Consider the following 10616-nt stretch of genomic DNA (forward strand, 5'->3'; position numbering starts at 1 on the left):
AAATTGTCACTACATGTAAAGTGAAGTGACTTGAAATAAAAAATTGTTATGGTGTTTGTATTTCTACTTTTTCTTTTTGATACACAGGCTCCAAGCATCTAGTTAGTACCCCATAAGCCTAGACCTCTTGCATATTTACCATAGCTTTGTCACACAGAAAGGTCATTGACTCGGCCATTTCTGTGCCGGTCAGCAAACACTCGATATATGCAAGCACGTGCGACTCACATGCATCACCGATTTTATTTTTTGGAAGGATCATGTCATTATTTCGATTTTTAAATTTCCATCTTTCATTCAACACTTTTACTGGCAAATGATCCATCAGTTTACTCTACCTCAACAAGTTGGGGAACCACTCCAACAGTGGCTGCATGTGGGTGAAAAAATTAGCCTCGTCGAAGACAGGTAAATTACAGTCATAAACCTTTATCTTTCCCTCCTAGAGTAGTATCTCAAAAGATAGAAAATATTTGAACTCCACATTTATGACTGCAAGAATCCTCTTTGATTTGATCTAGTCCTTGCCGTGTAGATATGGCTTCTTTCCTCTAACATATTTAATCATATCTTTATCCCATTCGAACACAGAAATTAGCAAATTAAATCTCGGGCCACCGAGCGTTGATGTTAGAACAATGAGCTTATTCAATATAAACTAATGAAAGAATATACAAATAGTGATTATATTTACCATGAAATCCCAAGGAAAGCTGTACAAGGTGATCATATTTGGGGATAGCTTTGTCAATAAATATTTGACAGTCAACTTATAGATGTCATATCCCCAGGGATAATTATTGAATTTCTCAAGATCCTCAGCAAGCTCCAACAAATCATCTACTATGACTTTGTAGACGTCTCTTGCCAATATAATGGAATGGGCAAACCAAACTAAGCACAGTTGCTTCTTGTACTTCTTTGTTATGCCTTTATCCTTGAGATCTTTTAACAACATCGGGCTCTGTAGCCACATCCAACAATGTCGAATAATCCATTTATTTTTTTCCTTGCGTTTGTTGGTTTTGGTGGGTGGTCGCTTAGATAATGCCTTGCCTTTATTTGATGGTGGTGGTTTGGCTGTCCTTTTTGCCTTGGATTTTTTGTGGGGTGTTTTCTTGATGAGAGGTTCTTTTAGATGATCACATCTTAAACCTGTCACTATGGAAAACTCTTTCATGCCAAAACAAACCAGTATGCCACATAGTTGATCCAGATTTCATCCATCTTTTTGCCCTTCTCCTTTAAATATTTATCACCCCTCACGTACTTGATCCTGCACTTGAGAAGTCCATATAACATGCTCATTTGGAAATAGGCATTGTTGTCCTCAAGCAGGTCAAGAAAGTCTCCAATGTTGTCCTCAAGCAGGTCATTGTTGTCTTCTTAAAAAATTCATCTGTTTTTTCCTTCTTCATAGTATTCCTAAAGTCATCAAAAGGTTTCCCCAACTGAGATTTGAGTACAAAATCATCAGTTAGTTCTGCAGGTTCATTTATCGGCATTGCAACTTGAAACCTGTCAATACTAGTAGTTTTGACAAGATCACGCTGGAATTTTGATCTTAATTCACGCCCCATTGGTGGTGCATTATCATAATGTTGATCATCATCATCTTTCTCACTTTCTACTTCCTTATCTTCTTGTTTATGTTCTTCTTCTTCTTCTTCTTCTTCTTTCTCCTTATTTTTATTTTCCTCACCAGCCTCTACATACCCTTTTCCACCTCCCTCAACATCGTTTTCTTAACTTTCCTCTACTTTACTTTTCCCTGACTGATATTGTTCAAGAAGTTTCTCCGAATCCATCTGTACTCTAGCCTTTTGTGTTAGGTGGTCAAAAGTTGATCCATTTTTAGTTTCTTTTCTTTTGGGAGACATCTTTTAACTGCAAACAATAGGAAAACAAAAAATACATTACAATTGATGTCTGCATAATTTTTTAAAAAAGGTAAGACAAATTTCAATAAATTTCTCTATGTCACATTATAAAAAAATTCCACCAAATAGCCCATCAGTTGAAATAGATGAATCATCTGTTATGACAGTTACATAACCTGTTGCAACAGATGAACAACCTGATGGATAAGATAAAAATAGTCTTGCTACTGGTTTACCAACAGCTGAAACATTTGTTGCAGTAGAAAGGGAATTTGTTTGAAGACCTATCTTAATATCTCCAAATAGATGTTCCACCGGTTGCAACAGATGGACCACCAATAAAACCACCACCACTACCACCACCAATGCCACCAATACCAACAATTCCACCAAGACCACTACCACCACCATCACCACCACCAAGACCACCAACACCACCAACACTACTATCTATACCACCAATACCAACATCACCATCAACACCACCACCAAAATCACCAACACCACCAACACTACTACCAACACCACCAATACCAACATCACCACCCCCCACCAAGTCCCCCACCCCCATCACCAAGAACACCATCACTACCACCAATACCACCACCACCACCAATGCCACTAATACCAGCACCAAAACCACTACCAGCACTACCAAGACCATTAACATGACCACCAAGACCACAAACACCCCCAATACCAAGACCACTACCACCACCACCACCACCACCACTAATGCCATACCAACACCACCAATACAAACATCACCACCAACACCAAGAGTAACACTACCAATACCACCAATGCCACCACCACCACCACCATCAACACCACCGATGCCATCAATACCAAAACTAAAACCACCAATACCACCATCACCACCACCACCATTCAATAATACCATGACAATTAACGAAACACTACAATAAAAACTAGGGTTTTTCGAGTTCTTCCTATATTTTTAGCATTAAAACTCAAAATTGCTAACCCATTCTCAAAGATAATACAATTAAAAGTCTTATTTTGCATCATTAACTAAAAATTCCTATTTTTTTTTTTAAAAATAAATGTAGAACTCTTCTCAAACTCTATTACTTGCGAAGACAGAGAAAATGACTGATACAAGCAAGAATGAAGCCGAAAATAACAACTATATAGTTGAAAATGGAAAGAAAATTAATTTGTTGTGAAGAGTTTAGTAATATGTTGAGTAGTTGTTATTTGTATTATTGAGAGAGAGAAAAAAGAGTAAGAACATAAGATTTGAAATGATGAAATATATTTTCCGCAAATGGATGATTTATATGGGTTGATTTGTATTTTAAGAAAGAATGACAAGTTTTAAAAATATTAATTTGATCTGAATTGATCATAATTAATTTTTTAAAAGAAATAAATTTTAATCGTTTCATCATAATAAATTGTATTAAGTTCAACAGGAACACTGATGAATTTAATATTAGCTTAGTAATAAGTTAAATCTATTTAGGTATTTGAAATAATAATTTAATAGAAATCGTTTCAACTCAGATTGATCGATTGACGACTCAAGTCAGGAGGAACGCAATACCAACATCATGCAATTACAGAGACTCAATTGAAATTGTAGTTGAACCTATTAAATCATCCATAATTATAGATAAATCAATTTAGGTATATCAAATAATAAATAAATATGAATCATTTTAACTCAGATTGATCAATTAATGACTCAAATCAGGAGGAACGCAATACCAATATCATGCAATTGCAGTGACTCGTTGAAATTATAGTTGGACCTATGAACTCATCCATAATTCTAGCTAAATAAATTTAGGTATCTCAAATAATAAGTTAATATGAATTATTTCAACTCAGATTGATCGATTGACGACTCAGGTTAGAAGAAAAGCAATACCAAAATCATGCAATTGCAACGACTTAATTGAAATTATAGTTGGACCTATGAAATCATCCATAATTCTAGCTAAATCAATTTAGGTATTTCAAATAATAAGTTAATATGAATTGTTTCAACTCAGATTGATCAATTGACGACTCAAGTTAGGAGGAACGTAATACCAACATCATGCAATTATAGCGACTCAGTTGAAATCATAGTTAAATCTATGAAATCATCCATAATTATAGATAAATAAATTTAGGTATCTTAAATAATAAGTTAACATGAATCATTTAAACTTAGATTGATCGATTAACGACTCAGGTCAGAAGGAAAGCAATACCAATACCATGCAATTGCAGCAACTCAATTGAAATTATAGTTGGACCTATGAAATTATCCATAATTCTAGCTAAATAAATTTAGGTATCTCAAATAATAAGTTAATATGATCCATTTCAACTCAGATTGCTCAATTGACGACTCGGATCAAAAGGAACGCAATACCAACGTCATGCAATTACAACGACTCAATTGAAATTTTAGTTGGACCTATAAAATCATTCATAATTCTAGCTAAACAAATTTAGGTATCTCAAATAATAAGTTATTATGAATCATTTCAACTTAGATTGATCGATTGATGACTTGGGTTAGGAGGAACGCAATACCAACATCATGCAATTGCAGTGACTCAATTAAATCTATAGGGTGACCTATGAAATCATCCATAATTCTAGATAAATGAATTGAAATTGTAGTTGAACCTATGAAATCAATTGAAATTGCATTAAAACAGATGTTCAACATGTTGCAAAAAATGACTTATCTATTGTAAATTATCAAATAAACGTTGCTATCTGTTGCGACAGATAACTGAGGTGTTGAAATTTATCAAATAGATATTGACATTTATTGCAATAGATGACTTATCTATTTTAAGATTTTTTTATTTTTTTTAAAAAAATTTCTGTCCAAAATAAAAATGATAAAATACTAAGGCAATAAAAAATCATTTCTTGGATAACTCAAAAATCACCTCCTTGAGTTGTCTTATCTTGTCTTTTCAATGCCATATTCTCCTCTTGTCCCTGAAAGATATTAATGAATATTTAATTCACCTTTCTTCTTTCTCTTTCTCTCCTCTTTAGGGTAATCACAACCGTCTCCTTTTTCTTTTTTTTCTCTCCTCTTTTGTATAAGGTCTCTTTTGGATCTCAACCGATCTATATTTTTTCTCAACTGCAATTGGTTTTTTGATCCCTTTACTTTTGAAATTACAGGTATAGTTACTATTGCTCTTTCCTTTTTGTCTTTTTTTTTTTGCATGTTAGTTAAATTAGTTATTTACATCTGTTGTTTTTATTACTTACCCATTACCCATATCCTATTTATTGAGAAAATTAAAGGAAAGATGACTTTTAAGTCTTAAATGAATGAATCGTTATTTTTATTAAAATGCAAAAAAAGTCATCTACTGGAATAACTTAAAAAGCCTTGTTGGCAGTATCAGTTTTTTGTATATCTTTTATTTGTTTCGTTGTTGTTGATGCTGTTGGTGGTGTTGGTGTTGTTGATAGTATTGGAACATATGGTGTTGTTTTTTGTTGTTGATGTTGTTGTTGGTATTGGTGTTGGTGGTGTTGCAACAGATTTCTTAACTGTTGCAACTAACTATTAGAATAAATCCAACAACTCTTCCAATATATGACCTATCTATTACAACAGGCGCAACAACTGTTGGAATAGATCAAATCACTAGCAAGGCTGGTTTGATTTATTTTTGCAGATGACCCACAAGTTGAAACACGTTGGCTATCTATTTCCATAAATGCATCACTTGTTATAACAGATGGCTCATCTGTTGAATAGATGGGGAATTTGTTGCAACAGATGGGTTATCTGCTGGAATACTTATTATAATGTTTTGTATTTATTCAATTTTGTGTTACCATTTTTTAAAATTATCCAGACAATAATTGTAATGTTCTTTTTTTCTTCTATTGTTTGACACCAATTATTTTTCGCTTGTTTGTAGATATAAGAAAGTAAAAGTTGATCAACTTTTGCCTGACCAACACAAAAGGCTAGAGTAAAGATGGGTTCGAAGGAATAAGCTGCTTGTAGAAGGAACCATTTCATATGTGGGAGGACTGTATTACTAATCATGTTATCGTGAAAACACACATAGAGTACACAAATTTTGTTAATGCTATTTTTGATCTATTAGGAATTGATCATTCAAACAAAATATCTGCAATTTAACAGTTAAGTTTGATAGGTCCAAACTGATAACGCTGAGGGACTTGTAGGTGATGTGGATATCATGTTATGGTTTAATGATGGTTTTACAAATATTTATGTGTCAAGTTTGGTAAAGGTATCAAATTTTGGTGGCACTGTAAAATATTCAATAGTGATTGGACTGATTTAAAGGGTTCAATGTACTTTTGAAAGGTTTCTAAAGTATCACACTACTGCAATCAAGAACGAAAATTAATATAGTTATTGTCGTAGCCCAAATTTATATGGTTGGGTTGCTTGGAGTGATGATTATACAACAGAAGGTGTGGTAGGAGAATACCTATGAGGTAAAGGAGAGTTGATGAAAATTATATCATCTCAGACCTTATTAAAGAAGAAACACAGGGTACCAAGAAACGTGTAGCGACTGGTTGATGAAATTGACTTCAAACATGAAAAATCTAAATAAGGTACAAATAGAAAACTATATCTAAAAATGAAAATCCGTTAGTCTTCTCTCTTAAAAGAAAAATACTATAGCTAGACACTTTGCTAGGGAGCTGTGACTAGTTAGCGTGGTCAGAATGATCATCTTTAGAGAAAATAATAGAACACCAAGAAAGCAGCTTTGCAGGCACCGAGCGTTGAAATGATGTACAGTAAAGAATGAAAACTTGCACCAAGAACTTCTGAAGTTGAGATAAGGAATCAAGCCAAGCCGACAATCTTAGAAGTTACACTTGCATCCTAGTCCTTCAGTTTATGATTTTGGTCACCTCAGTCCCAGTAAAAACAAAAAGGACTAGGATTTCTACCCAACTTCATATCTTTTTGTTTCCACTGCTATTGATTTGATCAGAACCACAAACAGAATGCATGGGATACAAGTTAAAATTCAGAAATTGCCTCCTTGGCTTGATTCCTTATTTTAACTTCAGAACTTCTTAATGCAAGTTTTCTTTCTTTATGTGCAGCTTTTCAACCCTCGATGCCCACAAAGCTTCTTCCTTAGTGTTTTGTTATTTTCTATGGAGGTTATCATTCCATCCACGCTAACTAGTTGCAGTTCCCTAGCAAAGTATCCAGAGCTGCAGTATTTTTCTTTGAGAGAGACGACTGACGAATTTTTATTTTTGGATAGACTTTCATATTTGTACTTGATTCAGATTTCTTATGTTTTAAGTCAATTTCATCGGCCAAATTTACTAGAAGTTCCTTGCTTGCTACCCTATGTTTCCTCTTCAATAAGGTCTCAGATGATATAGTCTTTTATTAACTCCTTTTTCCCTTGCAGGTATTCTCCTATGGCTCCTTCTGGCGTATAATCTTCTCAAATAACCCATCCATATAAATTTGGGCCAGGGAAATTTCTATTGTTTTTTTGTTCTTGTTTGTTGCAGAGGAAGGCTTCAAAGGCCTTCTAAAAGTAGCATTGTTAAAGTTAGTCCAATCACTGTTGGATCTTGACAATGCCACCAAATATTGATCCCTTCTCAAAACTTGACACGCATAAACATGAGCAACAACCATTATTAAATCATAACAGGTATAGGCACCATCTTTATGGTCCCTCAGCCTTATCAATTCAAAACATCAAACTTAATTGTATAATGCAGGATCTAGTTTGAATGATCAATGCCTAATCGGTTAAAAACTGTATTCACAAAATCATTGTTCTTTATGTGTATTGTCATGATGACCTTATCAGTAATACATAACTCCTACACATAAAAGTGGATTCATCCATATGCCCGCACCTTATTCTTCCTACTCCATCTATGACTTATTTTGAATAAACATATGACACATCTATTAAAATTATCAAACAATTGTAGACATCTGTTACAATAGATGACCAATCTGTTGCAACAGATGACTTATCTATTGGAATTAATCCGACAGATATATGCATCTATTGTAATAGATTGCCAATATATTGTTAATTATCAAACAAATAGAATATATTTTACAACAAATTACCTATCTGTTGGATTTATTTTAAAGAAATTTTCTTTTTGAAATAAAATAAAAATAAAATATTGTGTTCAAATCTATTTTTTTAATTTTCATAAAAAAAGTCATCAGTTTTATTTAATTAAGGGATGTAATTACTAACAAAGAGGTGAACAATCGTGGCTTTTTGACTAGTCCATTCAAATTTAATCCTCTATAAATAGGTCTCTCCTTACTCCTTCACTCTACTGCATTTCTAGCTATGGCTGATCCAGATTTGTACAAGGTGATTCTGCATGACTCTTTGCAAAAACTTTAAAGGCAAATTCATAAACTCCGGTGGGAGTTAGGCGCCATAAGAGCAAGGCCGAGGAGGGCCCTGCTACTGCCGGATGACAATTGGTCGATTGACAATAATAATAATAATAATGATAATAATAATTAGGTTATATTTTTTCGTTTAGTGATTGTATTTTGTTTTATTATATCGGATCTACCTAAGGTATGTTTTATTTTTTATTATATATTTGTATATAATGGATTAAAAAATCTATGTATATTTGGTTAACTTTGGATTTGTAATTTTTATTTATTATTCATGTTGTCTATTCTTTATTCTTAATATGTCGATGATTGGAGGTAGGGATTGAGCATTTGTTACAATAGATGGACCATATGTTGTAACAGATGGTTAATCTGTTGTGACAGATGAACCATATGTTGCAACAGATGGATGGAAAAGTTGCAACAATTCAATAGAAATGGTTATATTATTGAAAATATAAAAAGACATGACTTTTCACAATAATAAAAAAGTCACCAGATAGATTTAATTATGACTTTTAACAATAATCAAAATGTCACCAGTTAAATTTAATGAAGGAGGTGAACAATTGTGAATTTTTACCTACCATATTCAGATTGAATCCTCTATAAATAGGTCCCTCCATACTCGTTCATTCTACTCTACTTTATTTATTTCTTGCATTTGTCTTTCGTATTACATATTCCACCACTTCTCTTTAAAGACCAGATTCCTTTCTCGTTTAGATAAAAAAAAATTGTGAGTAAATCTACCTGTTGGTAGTATACGTGTTATTACATTCAAACTCCTTTCTTTACTTTTGTGTTTACGTTTTTTGTCAATTCATGTGTGTTTTATATATGGTTGATCCTGTTTAGGAGATTGCTATTTTGCTCGACACCATGCGGAAACTTTAGAGGTAGGTTAATGAACTCCAGTGAGAGTTGGCCGCCATGAGATCAAGTATGCTTTGAGAGATTCGCAGGCTGAGGAGTGCCCTGCTGCTGTCGATTGCCAATTGGCCGACTAAGAATAATAATAACAATAATAATAATGATAATAATAATTAAGTGATGTTTTTTATTTTAGCATATGTATTTTTCTATATTGGATCTACCTACCTAATGTATTTTTATTTTTATTTAATGAAAAATTTATGTTTGGTCGAGTTTGACTTTTTAATTCTTATTTAATTTTCATTCTGTCTATTTTTTCTTCTCAACAAACATATTGATGATTGGATGTAAGGAAAAATTTTGAATCTAGTAGCAATAGCAAGAGTTTTAAGTTCTTTTAACAGATGGACCATCTGTTGAAATAGATTGGTCATCCGTTGGGTTTGTGGTAGAAATTGTATTGTGTTTCTCCAAAAGATTACCCATCTGTTGCAACAGATTGGTCATTTGTTAGAGAGACACATTTCAGTTTGATGAACTGTATTGTGTTCTTTCAAAATATGTCCATCATTGCAACAGATGGGTAGTCTGCTGAAAATAATTTTGTGGTCTGTTATATTTAGTTCCTGTTTTACCTCTTTTTATTGATACACAAGTTAATAAAAAAGATATTTTATATAATAAATAATAACATTTACATTCACAACAATGAGTTAAAAATATCAAAGTCCATAACAAATAACAACATATGTTTTGCTATTATAACCATCATGGTGGATTATGATCCGGGCACGTATTCTTTTGTGGCCAACATTCTTACAAATGGAGCACTTGTTTTTCTTGATAGAAATGATTCTTCGACACTGGGCCTTCATTTATATCGCCTTCTTCTCGGTTTGATAGTGCTTAGGTTAATATATGGAGGGGATATTAATCTCCTCAAAAGCTATACAGGAACAATCCAAGATTCTTTGGGAGGCATCAGATTAATATTCTCACTATATGCCATTATATATCTTTCCACAGAATAATATGGAGATGAGCACTCATAAATTTTAGTTTCATATTGTGAACAGTATTAGGCACAAAGCGCTGCCACAGCATGTGATTGGGGTATTTTGTCCAAGTCAAAAACTCTACACGTACAAGTTCTTGTTTGAAGATTGACCGTGGCAAAATCACCATAATCATCGATACTGAACTTGTAATCTGCTATTTGATGAGTAAATAACTTATTTCCCAAGCTGATGTTCATTGATATTTATTTTTCTGCTTCTAGAACAAATCTGGTTCCTCCATTCGCAAACTACACACACATTTCATGAAATAATTTGCCACATTTCTGATTTATTTCATCAAATAGTGCAATGATGGAAAATTCTCTTTCAACACCAAACAATGAGTTAGTTTATTCAACTATGTTTGACGTCATAATATTATACCTATAAAAAATAATT

The sequence above is a fragment of the Capsicum annuum genome, chromosome 7 (assembly GCF_002878395.1).
Source record: "Capsicum annuum cultivar UCD-10X-F1 chromosome 7, UCD10Xv1.1, whole genome shotgun sequence".
Classification (NCBI taxonomy): Eukaryota; Viridiplantae; Streptophyta; class Magnoliopsida; order Solanales; family Solanaceae; genus Capsicum; species Capsicum annuum.